Source organism: Pinus tabuliformis, chromosome 2_2, assembly GCF_031772625.1.
Source record: "Pinus tabuliformis cultivar Carrire ecotype Pingquan chromosome 2_2, CPIR1, whole genome shotgun sequence".
NCBI classification, from domain to species: Eukaryota; Viridiplantae; Streptophyta; class Pinopsida; order Pinales; family Pinaceae; genus Pinus; species Pinus tabuliformis.
In genome coordinates, this window is record NC_142300.1 from 391,051,368 (window position 1) to 391,066,717 (window position 15,350).

The following is a 15,350-nucleotide window of genomic DNA, read 5'->3' on the forward strand; positions in this document are numbered from 1 at the left end:
TTGCCTCCAATTTCACCCGTCACTGTGCACTCATACCCAAACCTCCATGATTTTCTAGCTAGTTTCCCACAACTGGGCCAAGATCATGCTCTAATACCACTGTAATGTTCTGAAATAGGAAAATTAGTGATATGCAAAGCAAATAACAAATACAACACCGGAAATTTCAAACATTGAGCAAACACCCATGTAAACTCCAAAAAATAAGAACTAGCTGAGCCATTTTATTAATGAAATGGAGCGAGTACAATACTATGGAGAAGTGTGCTTGGGCTTGCCTCACGGGAAAGCTTGGCAAGACCTAGGTGATAAACCAATAATCTCAAAGCTAGAAATCACTACTCCTCTCATGCTATGTGTTGTCCCTAGAAACTACACTGCTCACTGGAATGGAACTGCAAGAAACCTCATCTTTCGTGCTCATAAAATGTTCAAACTTTATATATGGGATCCTTGTCAAAAACCCAGAAATCATTTGGGTTGAATCCAACCTCTAAAATTTGGCTTCCAATATGCCCTACGCAATCCCCAACAATTCTACACTATCTGCTACAGAGATACGACCAAAAACACCACTGTCGGCACTCAGAAAATGATGAAACTTTATATCTGGGATCCTTGTCGAAAACCCTGAAAACCCATAAATAGTTTGGTCGATTTTCAACTTTTAAAATCGACCTCCAATATTCCCGACACCCTCCAAGTTGCTCCAAAAAATGGCCTACAATAAACCCCAACGAAATCCTCCTCCAATCTCATGAAAATGCAACAATCACTTCTAAAAATATTTCCATTAACCTCCACAGAAAATTTCTACCTCAAACATTGATACTCTACCATCCACATGAACACCTAGTGTTGCCTATGCGCTGGCCTAGGAAGTGTGAAAATCACCCTGTGAAGTAGCACACTCCTCCAGCTCCAAATCTTCTCCCAAATGCCAACAATCCTCGTATGCCTCCTCTTCTAAAAATCCTTCACCCAAACTCCTATGCAAGAGACCACAAGCAAACTCGGTCTCCTCTTCACTACGTCCTCCAGTAATACACACCACCTGGAGATGGATGCAATTGTTGGGAATCACACTAAGATGCTCCTCCAAAGGAAATGAAAGAAAACCTTCCTAGGGTGGCACTCAAAGTCCCCTGAAGAAAGGGTGAACTCTTCACTTGAAGAACTCGTGTTGGACAGCGACTCATCTAAGCAGCTCGAGCAACCAAAGAGAAATCGATATTACCAAAAATATGAATGAATGAGATGAAGAGAGTTGCCTTCGTTATTTAGATTTCGTGGAACACTTTTCCCTCCAATTTTTCCTCCATTGTGGGCCCTCACTTAACCACCATCATGCAAAACTTAACCAACTCCATACAAATCGAAGTAGGAAGTTTGTAACTTAACTACAACACAAATAAATGTTCCTAAATCTAATCTCTTAATAAAATCGAATGGGGTTCACTAGCTCTAAAATTTGCCCCATAATACAAAAATTAATCTTGTTCCAAAATGATTTAGGAAAGACATGATAGTGGAGGATGTTACCCCAGTTGTTGTAACATATTCATTAATAATATTTTTCCTTGGTTTTGTGTATTTAAATTTTATTTTCCCATATAATATTTGTTGTTGTCTCATTTTGACCCCAAGAGGGCACACTTAGTTAAATTTGAATAATATGTTTTCGAAAAGAAAATGGCAACTAGTTTCCATTAGCATAGTCGCAATAAAATAAAATTTTACCTTTCTCTACCAGTGTAATAATTTTTTTATCATTATCATATCCTTAGTTATAGAATCTATTATTGTATCTTCCATCACGATTGGACATAGATTGAAGCTTATCAAGGAACTATTTATCTAGTCCAAAAGCCATAACTAGCAAGACTAATACCGCTCACAGGAGTTTTCCTTTGTATGGAGCTTTCCTGACCCAAAAACACTATTTTCATCTTATAGTCTATAGGGATTCACTGCATGCCATCAAATATTCATTACTATATGTATACTTTCCTTCTCATAACTTTAAAAAAGGAGAAATCCTAAGATTATTGTCATATTCAACATTATTTGTTATTACCAGTTATATATATATATATATATATATATATATATATATATATATATATATATATATATATATATATATATATATATATAGATATATAGATATATATAGATATATCTATTCCAAGATTCCTTACTTGTGTTAGTCCTTTATACAGGAATTAGAAGATAAATAACATTAATTTTTCTTATCATTTCAACTTCTTCAGACCACAAGGAATAATTTTTTTTTATAATTACTTATCTACCTTCACTCAAATTGCACGAATATTGCAATCTGAAAAGGGGTAAATTATGCACTTTATATGTTGTTCCAAATAACTTATAATTGATATAAGTGCATATAAATAACTTAAATCAATTATAAAGGGCTTTATTTAAGTTATATGCACTTAAATCAATTATATGTTTAGCCAATCTGAGAAGGCAATAGCAAAGCCAAACGTTGAATTTCTATTGCCCTACTTAATTTCCTGAACATGACGAGAAGAGCATTATGATAGATGGAAGAATGATAGTTATGGAAACAAAAATTTCAATTGTAGTAAAATCATCATAGTTGGAACTCAAATGATGTTCTCATGTCACTGCTTCTGTGAGAGACCTATTCCAATGCAATGTTAGATCTGATCTGATATGTTTTTGGACAAAACCTTCAAGTAGACATCACATAGCCATGGTATCTTTTCAAAAACCATCTTTCAAGTGCCTAGGATGAATGTACTATGTACTAATGTAGTGATAGGTTAGAAGAACGTTTTTCAAAATAACCACATGACTGTTATTATATGAGCCTGTATAGACAATATGATGTTATATAGTATGATGAATATTCTGATTTCACACTTGGCATATCAAATATAGAGATTTTTTAACATCAAGAAAAACATGTAGCCACAATGGAATAAAACCTAAAATGTTTATGATAAATTTCTTATTTAAATATCATGTGAATTATAGAGATTTTATAAGAAAAAAGAGTGACAAAATTTACTATTCCATGTTTGGTTATTTCTCATAAATATAAATTAAAATTATAGCACATATGCACTGGGAATGCTCTTGTATACATGTTTGTCTGTATGGGAGAAAGAAACAGTTAGGATTAACAATGAATCCACTAATGTTTTGTGCTTATCGAATCCACAAAATGGCAAGAGAAATCTGCAAGGATCTCCAGGTCCTATTTCTAGTAACAAATATCATGACTTCTAAATAACAATGTAAAAATGGAAATAAATGACCATTTGGCTAATTTGTTGTTGGAGAAGCTTATCTAGATAAAGAATATTTGGTTATTTCTAGACTTCCACAGCATTGTCACGTGTTCTCCCTCTTCTGTCATGTCAAGGATATGTCTATTTGTTTCAGTCACACATACTCTTATGATCAGTAGGGCACAACCATAAGGCACGTGAAAAGAGCCACGCAGAGAACCAATTATATGTTTGTTTCGTTTTTTACCTTTATTAAAAGTCTACACTCGTTATTACACCATAAGGTGTTCCCCTCTAAAATCAATTTCCCAAATTGCCTCTGTGTCCTTGTCTGGAGCGTCCGAGCAGATGTTAGATGATTAAAATTATTTGTGCATTTGGATTAATAGTTAAGAAAGGAAAACTGTTACTGTACACAGTTAAGGAAGAATGCATACATCGTCTTGAGCAACACTCTTTATTGTGCCATAGGGGAAGGACCAGATCCCTTCAACTGTGAAATCAAAATAACTTACAGATAAGCACTGCCGAATGCAAAGAACTTATTGTGAGCTTCGTTGTGTGGCCGAGTATCTAGAGATGAAAAAAGGCAGAGGAAGCATTTCCATGAAGACCTGGGTATTTAAATATGAAGGCATCCTTCGAAGAAATATTGTTCTATGAATCTTATGAAGCAATAGAGCCGAATATTCCCATTGCACATACACCCATAATTCTATGGTTGGAAGGGGGCGCAAACTGCTCAAACATGAATGGTAATTTCTATGGATTGGGGCCCTGGAGAATCTCGTCAGACCTTAAACTCTATCAAAATGACTCACCATGGACCTATAAATTCAGTGTTTTATTCATTGACAGTCCAGTGGGTTCAGCCTACAACATAGTAGAGAAGGCTTCCTCTACAATTTAATCTTTCTTTTAAAATGTTGCAATATTGTTTATTAAAATCGAGGGTATCAAATGTGTAAGTTTGCAAATAGGGTTAACAAAAAATGTTTGCAAATGCTGAAATATTGGTAGTAGGTTAGTAACTGAGAAGGTCAATGAGTGTTTCCATATTGGATGTAAAGCCCTGTTGCATTGGTGTATCTGCGAATAGGCATGATTCTCCATGGATGAAATATTTTTGATTTGTTTGTCAAGGGCATGGAAATTATCATTTGTAAAGTAGGAGGTCATGGGGATTCCTAAATATTCTCAAAATTTTGCATATATTATTGAGCTTTGTTTTGATTTGTTCATTTGCTAAATTTTAGGGATGTTCTATACCATCTTTCAATTTCATTCTATGGTAATATAAGTGTGAAAGCGAGCTTCTTTAGGTGTGATTTTCTGGTTGGTTTTATCCAGTCTTTATTTTTGGAAGCACTATGGTGGCAGGATTCATAATTGTCTAATGTTGTTACCAAAGGTATCATGGTGAATTGAATACAAGGAGAAGCCTCAAACCATTGATGTTTGTTCAAGGAGGTCCACTAAATATTCTAATCTACACCTACAGACAAATGGAAATAGCCATAAAAATATTCTCCAACAAATTGAGATGGGGTACAAGAGGTTTCGGCACAGTCTATGCAGGAAATCCCTAGGGAAAAAATATTTTTGCAGTGAAGAAGATAAGGCATAAAGATACTCAGTGAATTGAATAGGCCCTCAACAAAATCAGACTTCTTTCAACTATACATCACTCGAATCTGGTTAGACTATAGGTTGCTTCCTTCAAAACAATGAACCCATTCTTGTCTATAAATTTATGCCCAATGGCACACTCTATCAACATTTACATAAGGAAATAGGAAAGGTCCTTTCATGGAGGGCAAGAGTATCAATGGGCACAGAAACTGCTCGCACTCTTACTTACCTTCATTCAGGCCTAAATCCTCCAATTTATCATAGGGACGTGAAATCAAGAATCATTATTCTTGATTATGGTTTCAATTCCAAGGTTGCAGATTTTGGGATGTGCAGGATTGTTCAAACAAAAGCATCGCACATTTCTGATGCACCTCAAGGCACTTTCAGTTATCTAGATCCCCTGTATCATGATAATTACCACCTCACTGATAAGAGTGATGCGTACAACTTTAGGGTGATGTTGGTAGAGATCATAACTGCACTGAAAGTAGTGGATTTCTCCCGTAAGAAGAATGAGGTCAACCTAGCATTCTTTGCTATAACAAAAATTGGTGGAGGCTACCTTCATCAAATCATTGATCCCTTTCTACATGTTGACAAAAATGCTGAGATCAGAGTAGTTGTTCATAGAGTTGCTGAACTTGCATTCAGATGTTTATCATTTGACAGAGACTATAGACCCACCATGGTGGAGGTTGCACAGGAGCAGTTCATTGCATATAATAAATCTGGCGTGGATTCCACTGATAGCATAAGTACAATTTGGAATTCATGCATAAACAAGAGTGGTTTTAGGGCTACAATGCTAGGAAAGATTTGTTGGACTCGCTTCAGAATGCGAGTGGTATTGCAACTACTTTGGATGTGAGGAGGAGTGTTCCTTACTGCTACTCTCCTGATGGAAAGGACTTCCTTGCACCTTTCTTGAACCAGAGATCAATGAAGGGTGCATTGAATGCCGAACAGGGTGTGGAGTGCGTATCATGCAATCCCAGGGTGTGCAGAATTATTGCAAATGATATAATGAAGACTGTGAAATGGAAGGTGAAGAAGGTACTGGAAGAGGTTCATGTTCTGTTGTATCAGGGCCATTATGATATCCAAGATGGAGTTGTCAACAATACATAATGGATGAGAACAATGAATTGGTATGGAACCAATGCATTTTTTAACACGAGAAGGAGTATATGGGTTGTGAATGATAATGTTGTTGGGAATTGGATGTATTATAAAAACCCAGCAAAAGTTGTGTTGCTAGGAGATGGTCATGAGGCTTTAGCTAATCAAGGACTTCATTCTCAAAAGATGGTTGAGAAATGGATTGCAGACCAGCTATCTGGTTGCAGTTTTCTATGTAGTGCAACTTTGACACGACCTGATTTTAAACTGTATTTTGAAAAAATATGAAATCATGAATTAGGTGTGTTTTATCTCCACCCCAAGATGCACATCAGTTACAAAATATAAATAAGTTTTTAGATACTACTTTGGGCATGAAAGTTGGTGTCTTGAAATGCTAGATTTTGTTAATGCAGTTATCATGAATTTTCTTTTGAATCATCATCCATTTATTTGGATCCACATGACATGGCTTCCTATATAATTTAATATTTCTTTTAAAATGTTTCAATATTATTTATTAACATCGAGGGTATCAAATGTGTAAGTTTGCAAATAGGGTTGACAAAAATTGTTTGTCAATGCTAAAATACTGGTAGTAAGTTGGTAACTGAGAAGGCCAACGAGTGTTTCCAGATTGGTTGTAAAGCCTTGTAGCATTGGTGTATCTAGGAATAGGCATGGTTCTCCATGGACGAAATTATTTTGATCTGTTTCTAGAGGGCATGGAAATTATCGTTTTTAAAGTAGGAGGTCATGGGGATATGGGTACAACAAATTAGGGTATGGTTAGGGTTTGTAGGGTTCAGAGGATAGAAGTATCAATGGTGTTAGAAAATAGAACTATCCTCGGGTGTGGCACATTAATTTTTTCATACACCAGTTTAGGGACGACCTAGAAGTTACTGTGACTTTTGCATGGATAAAATGATTTTTCATGGAAAAGGATAGAATGACTGCATATGTCAAAAGTGTATAAATGATCTATGTCTGTGGAGAGGTCATAAATAATTAAAATCTTCCTTTTCAAGTGATTTATGCTTTTAGAATTTGAGTAGAAAAGGTTAAATACATAATCAAACGCATCATAGACCTAACTTGATATGATTATGTTAACATGACATCTAAGGAGGGTTTGACTTAAGATATAACATCAAATTATCTTTAAATTTCATTCTATTGTGACATAAGTGTGAAAACGAGCTTCCATTCCTTTGGGTCTGATTTTCTGGTTGGTTTTATCTAGTCTTCATTGTTGGAAGCACTATGGTGGCAGGATTCATCCTTCTCTACTGTTGTTACCAAAGGTATCGTGGTGCATTGAAGACAAGGAGAAGCCTCAAACGGTTGATGTTTGTCCAGGGAGGTCCACTAAATATTCCAGTCTACACCTACAGACAAATGGAAATAGCCACAAAAATCTTCTCCAATGAATTGCGATTGGGTACAGAAGGTTTCGACGTAGTCTATGCAGGAAAGCTTTAGGGAAAACATATTGTTTCCATGAAGAAGATAAGGAATAAAGATACTTAGTGAATGGAATAGGTCCTCAATGAAATCAAGCTTTTATCAGCCATACATCACCCAAAGCTAGTTAGACTATTAGTTTTCTACCTTCAAAACAATGAACCCATTCTTGTCTATAAATTTATGCCCAATGGCACACTCTATCAGCGTTTACATAAGGAAATAGGAAAAGGCCTTTCATGGAGGGCAAGAGTATCAGTGGCCACAGAAAATGATTGTGCGCTTTCTTACCTTCATTTAGGCCTAAATCCTCTAATTTATCATAGGGACATGAAATCAAGCAACATTACGCTTGATTATGGTTTCAATGCCAAGGTTTCATATTTCGGGTTGTGCAGGATTGTTCAAACAGAAGCCTCACACATTTCTAGTGCACCTCAGGGAACTTTCGGTTATCTAGATCCCCTATGGTGGTGTTGGTAGAGATCATAACTACATTAAAAGTAGTGGATTTCTCCCGTAAAAAGAACGAGGTCAACCTAGCATTCCTTGCAATAACAAAAATTGGTGGAGGTTGCCTTCATCAAATCATTGATCCCTTTCTAGAAGTTGACAAAGAGGCTGAGATCAAAGCAGTTGTTCATAGAGTTGCTAAACTTGCATTCAGGTGTTTATCATTTGACAGAGACTCTAGACTCACCATGGTGGAGGTTGCATAGGAAGATTTCATTGCATACAAAAAATCCGGTATGGATTCCACTGATAGCATAAGTACAATTTGGAATTCATGCATAAAAAAGAGTGGTTTTAGGCCTACAAGGCCAGGAAATATTTGTTGGATTGGATTCAAAGTGCGAGTAGTATTGTAATTCCTTTTGATGTGAGGAGGAGTGTTCCTTACCACTTCTCTCCTAATGGAAAGGACTTCCTTGCACCTTTCTTGAACCAGAGATCAGTGAAGGGGGCACTGAATGCCAAAAAGGGTGTGGAGTGGGTACCCTGTAATCCCAGGGTCCGAAGAATTATGGCAAATGATATAATGAAGAGTGTGAAATGGAAGGTGGAGAAGGTACTAGAAGAGGTTCCTTTTTTGTTGTATCAGGGCCATTATGATATCCAAGATGGAGTTGTCAGCAATACAGAATGGATGAGAACAATGAATTGGTATGGAACTAATGAGTTTTTTAACACGGGAAGGAGTATATGGGTTGTGAACGATAAGGTTGTTGGGAATTGGAGGTATTATAAAAACTTGACACAAGTTGTGTTGCTAGGATATGGTCATGAGGTTTCAGCTGATCACGGACTTCATTCTCAGAAGAGGGTTGAGAAATGGATTGTAGACGAGCTATCTAGTTGCATGTTTTCTTAGTAGTGCAACTTTGACACACCCCGGCTTTTAACTGTATTTTGAAAAAATCTGAAGTCATGAATTGGGTGTGTTTTATCTCCACCCTAAGATGCACAACACTTACAAAATATAAATAGGTTGTTAGATACTAATTTGGGCATGAAAGCTGGTGTCTTGAAATGCTAGATTTTGTTAATGCAGTTATCATGAATTTTCTTTTGAATCATTATCCCTTCGTTTGGCTCCACATGATATGGCTTCCTCTATAATTTAATCTTGTTTTTAAAATGTTGCAATATTGTTTATTAAAATCAAGGGTATCAGATGTGTAAGTTTGCAAATAGGGTTGAAATTTTTTTTTGCAAATGTTGAAATACTGGTAGTAAGTTGGTAACTAAGAAGGCCAACGAGTGTTGCCAGATTGGTTGTAAAGTCCTGTTGCATTGGTGTATCTGGGAATAGGCATGACTCACCATGGCCGAAATATTTTTGATCTGTTTGTGGAGGGCATGACAATTATCGTTTGTAAAGTAGGAGGTCATGGGGATATGGCTACATCAAATTAGGGTATGGTTAGGGTTTGTAGGGGTCAAGATATATAAGTACCAATGGCGTTAGGAAATAGAAGTATCCCCGGGTGTGGCATATCAATTTGATCATACACCATTTCGAGGACAACCTAGAAGTTACTATGACTTTTTCATGGATAAAATGATCGTTCACAGAAAAGGATAGAATAAATGCATATGTCAAAAGTGTATAAATGATTTATGCCTATGCAGATGTCATAAATAATTAAAATCTTCCTTTTCAAGTGATTTCTACTTTCAAAATTTGAGTAGAAAAGGTTAAATACCTAATCAAATGCAGTGCAGACCTAACTTGCTATGGTTATGTTAACATGACATCTAAGGAGGATTTGACTTAAGTTATAACAACACATTTTAGTTTGCTTTGCTGGCATGAATGGACTTTCTATGGTTATGTTAACATGACATCTAAGGAGGATTTGACTTAAGTGATAACAACTCATTTTAGTTTGATTTTTTGGCATGAATGGTCCTGCTCTTAGGCCTCTCATGTAGTGGATTCTTGTGCGGGTTTTGGCAGGAAACCACTAGATAGTTCTATGGGTATTGCGGTTTCCCTAATTCCAATAATGGTTCCTGAAGCTTAGCTAGGTTACTTGAATGCTTCTATAATGAACCTATTAAGGGTTGTGGGAATATCCCTTCTTTTGCACTGGTTTATTAGCCCTTAGCTACTTTAACCATAGATTGATGTCAATTACAATCGAGGAACCTATTTGTGGTGTTACCTGTTGCAAGGGAACCTGGGGATTGGATCAGAATGTCCCCAATCTGGGGAGAATACCATCAAGAATAGTGGGCACATTCCAAATGATCCACCATATATGGAGTAGTTTGGGGAACATTCCCCAAATTTTCCCTCTTGTTGAGGAATGTTCCCTAGATGTTCCTTGACAGTGCCCATCAATCCCCAATTGTTCCCTAGACATTCCCTGCATATTCCCTGGAAAATTTCACTTGCATTGGTTTATGTTTTTGTCATGACTCATTTCAAATTTGGTACCTGTTGCACGCGAGATTGTAACATTGTTCAACAATTGATTAATAATTTAAAAGGGATACCTGATTATTTTTTAATTTCTGAAATATGTATTTGTTGATTGTCTGATGTATCAACATTTCCATTTTCTAAAGACCTTTGTTGCTGAACAATTATAAAATGGAGCAAAAGAGAATAGATCTTAACAAACCATTATTGCAGTATGTTACAAGAGTGCTCAATGGTCGTTTCCCTGGTTGGTCATTCTATATTTGTGGACACTGCTTAATGGACAACTGCAACCAAGTAGCTGCCTAGTTTTTGGGAATAAGTAAGCATTCAATTTAACATTTGGATTATGGTTAATTTTCATTAGAGGCCATGTGCTGACCTCCTCTTAGATGTATTGGTGGTTTTTTTGAGCCTACATATGGGTAATACCCACTTTATTGTACTTTTCTATATTTGACGAGGTCAGCCTAGTCATCCTTTTAGGGCTCCCCTAAACCCTAAAGTATGTGTATAAATAAAGCATACTCCTCATTTGTAAATCATTCATTCAGGTCATTCTTTGATAAAGGTCTAAGGACCAAGAGAAATCCTTATATAGCATGCTTTTCTTGTTCATGTGTTTGGAATATTGTAGCAATCTCTCTGGTTATGTTTGAAATTTTCCTTCAAGTGCATGCATTCATTTTGAGCTCTGCTATTATCTTCAGGAATTTATCAAGTGTGGAGAGGGATCAAATGATAAATCTCTTGAAGTGCAAATCATTTTTCAAGTTTTTCATTCCAAAACAAGTTATGGTTAGGGTTTGTAGGGGTCAGGAGATAGAAGTACCAATGTTGTTAGGAAATAGAAGTATCCTCGGGTGTGGCACATCAATTTTGTCATACACTAGTTCAGGGACAGCCTAGAATTTACTATGAATTTTGCATGGATAAAATGACTATACATGGAAAAGGATAGAATGAATGCATATGTAAAAAGTGTATAAATGATTTATGACTGTGCAAATGTCATAAATAATTAAAATCTTCCTCTTCAAGTGATTTCTTCTTTCAGAATTTGAGTAGAAAAGGTTAAATACCTAATCAAACACAACAGAGACCTAACTGTCTATGCTTATGTTAACATGACATCTAAGGAGGATTTGACTTAAGTTATAACAACACATTCTAGTTTGCTTTGCTGGCATGAATGGACATTCTATGGCTATGTTAACATGACATCTAAGGAGGATTTGACTCAAGTTATAAAAACACATTTTATTTTATTTTCTCGCATGAATGGTCTTGCTCTTAGTCAAGTTGGCTCCTCCATAATGGTGTCAGGCATTGAGTTTGTGCATTGAGGGGGCCTCTCATTCAATGGATTCTTGTGTGGGTATTAGCAGGCAGCCACTAGACATTTCTATGGGTACTATGATTTCCCTGACTCCAAGAATGGTTCTTTAAGCTTAGCTGGGTTACTTGAATTCTGCTCTAATGAACCTAATAAGGGTTGTGGGAATATCCCTTCTTTTGCCCTGGTTTATGTACCCTTGGCTAATTTAACCATAGATTGATGTCAATTGAAATTAGGGAACTTGTTTGTGGTGTTATTTGTTGCAGGGGAACCTGGGGATTAGAGTAGAATGTCCCCAATCTAGGGAGAATACCATCAAGAATAGTGGGCACATTCCAAATGATCCACCATATATGGAGTAGTTTGGGGAACATTCCCCAAATTTTCCCTCTTCTTGAGGAATGTTCCCTAGATGTTCCTTGACAGTGCCTATCAATCCCCAATTGTTCCCCAGACATTCCCAACATTCCCTGGATGTTCCCTGGAAATTTTCACTTACACTGGTTTATGTTTTTGTCATGACTCATTTCAAATTTGGTACCTGTTGCACGCGAGATTGTAACATTGTTCAACAATTGATTAATAATTTAAAATGGATACCTGATTCTTTTTTAATTTATTAAATATGTATTTGTTGATTGTATGTATCAACTTTTCCATTTTCTAAAGACCTTTGTTGCTGAGTTTGCAAATAGGGTTGACAAAAATTGTTTGCAAATGTTGAAATATTGGTAGTAAGTTAGTAACTGAGAAGGCCAACGAGTGTTTACATATTGGTTTTAAAGCCCTATTGCATTAGTGTATCTGCGAATAGGCATGATTCTCCATGGACAAAATATTTTTGATCTGTTTTTGGAGGGCATAGAAATTATCATTTGTAAAGTAGGAGGTCATGGGGATTCCTAAATATTCTCAAAATTTTGCATATATCATTGAGCTTTGTTTTGATTTGTTCATTTGCTAAATTTCAGGGATGTTCTATACTATATTTTAATTTCATTCTATGTTTAAAATATAAGTGTGAAAAAAAGCTTCCATTCCTTTAGGTCTAATTTTCTAGTTGGTTTTATCCACTCTTCATTGTTGGAAGAACTAATTTGTATTACTGCAAGTAATGCTTATGAACTATATTTTTGCCATGAATGGATTAATAATGGAGGAGTTATCAGACTCAAGGCCTTCCTCAAGCTCTGCCTGACTTCGTCTTTGTCAGGAGGGCCATTCAATCTGCCTCGGAGAAACTACAGAAATGGTCAGAGGAAACTTCTTGCAAAGGTCGTAAAATCAGTGTATATGGTAAAGCGGGAGTGGGTTACTATAAAAATTTCAATGGTTTCTTTGATGCCTTCATTTGGGTTATAGTTTCTAGGAGCTTTGAGATTGAAGAGTTGCAGGATTCCATTACTAAGGCACTGGAAGGGATTTCTACGGTTGAGATGAGAAAATTAAATTGAATGCTTCTCTGGAGAGAAAGAGATTTGTTCTGATACTAGAAAACATGTCAAATGAAATAGATCTTAATGATGTGGGCATCAATATTGGGGATGATAATGGAAGCAAACTCTTAATTTCCAGTCGCAACAGAGAAGTTGTTGAAAAAATGTGGCAAAAGATCCCCTGGAAATAAAACCCTTGTCCTTAGAGGAAGGATGGGAATTATTTAGAAGAAGAGCTTTTGCAAATGTAGTTGTTCTAGAGATTAATATAGAGGCTATAGCCAGAAAATTGCCTTGGTCTACAAAACGTCTTACCTTTGGCAATAAATGTAGTTGCTACAACAATGAGTTCTTAGAAGAGTTAGAATGATTGGGAAAGAGCTTTGAAGTTTATGGAAAGCATTGATACTTCCTTCCAAAGGAGCCAAACGAACATTGACACAGAGCTTTATCAACATTTAAGATGGAGTTTTAATAATCTGTCTGATCCCCACCGAGAGAAATATTTTCTAAATTGTGCAGAATTTCTTGGAGATAAATAAATTCTTGTGGAGACGTTGGTGAAAATGTCAAACACTGACGAGTTGCTCAACGGGGCAAGGACGCCTTATTTGGTGGATGCTCGACGACATCGCATAAAAGAACTGGTAAGTAGGTGCATGCTGGAGTGTGTGGAATATATTTTTGATGATGACTATCATACTGTGGAGTATTTAAATATTCATGAAGCTCTCTGTGACATAGAGATTTACATAGGCAACGAGGAGAAATGCTTTTTTTAGCAGGTCAAAAGTTGCAGAACTTTCCCAGTGAATGAGATATAAGGGACTGTAGTCGGGTATCAGTTAGCCATAATGATATTAAGGATCTTCTAACTTATTTGAAATGTTCTAAGTTTGAGAGCTTAGTATTGGCCTCTAATACTAATTTGGAAGATATTTCAAAAGGATTTTTCTCAGACATCAAGTCTCTGAAGGTTTTGGATTTATCATGCACATCCATAGGAACATAGCCAGTCACAGTGCAACAACTTTAGCAGCTTAAGCTTCTCAACTCGGCCAGGTGCACCAAACTTCTTGATTTGCTGGAGATTCTTTGCACTCTATCTGGACTTCAAGTTTTGAATCTTAGCTCTTGTTTGGAATGGTGTTCATTTCACAGTCAAATGGGAAATCTCAAGAATCTAAAGCAACTCAAATTAGATGCATGCTACAGTCTAAATGAGCTTCCAAAAATTATTTCTCAAGTCACTTCATTAAACACTCGCATATTGCCATTAATGGAGTCTATTTTTGCAATGACTGTGGGGGATATTTCAAAGCTCTCCAATCTTACATAGTTGACCACAAAAGTGGTAAAATTAGATAATAAAGTGGATATAGAGGTCACTTGGTTGGAGATGAGAAATTCAATATTAGAATATGATCATGACGTAGATAGAGGTTGTGTAGCACCTAAGCATGCTATCTGTTAGATGATCCAAAAATAAAATATTATCATAGGTTATAAAGTTGGAATAAAATAATTATTAATTTAAGATATTAAATTAATAATTATTATTCTAGAATATTTAATTATTTAATAGAGACATTTAGAATTAGTATATTGTTGTAACAAGATATGACTCTCCAAATGTGTCATATCTTAGTCTCTATTTTAGGAGATTTGTTAGCTAGTTGTTTTGAATAGCATTTATTGTAAATGGACACTTGTTATTTAATAAGTGATCCATAATTATCGGTAGTTAGGACATTGAGCTTATAAATAGCTCATTGCAAGAGTGTTTTGTTGTTCGGTTGTAAACTCTTGCAAAATCAAATATGTAATTATTTTTTTCTGATTAATAAAATTACGTGTCTGAGGACACTTCTGCCATTATTGTGGTATCAGAGCTCTAGTAATGCTGTAGTGGATGTGAGGAGGAGTTTCCAGCTCTACAAGTTTTTGGAAAACTCTATTGAATTGATCAGCAAATGATTGGTACGAAATTGTCCAGTTTTGTGTTCAACAAACAAAAAAAAAAATCTTATTGATTTTAGATTTTTAATCTGCAAATTGATTCTGTTAACCCTTTGATGTTGGAACATACACCCATGCTGGAATTTAATGCAAAGTTGGATGGTATTTCTTTTTTATTGAGTGTA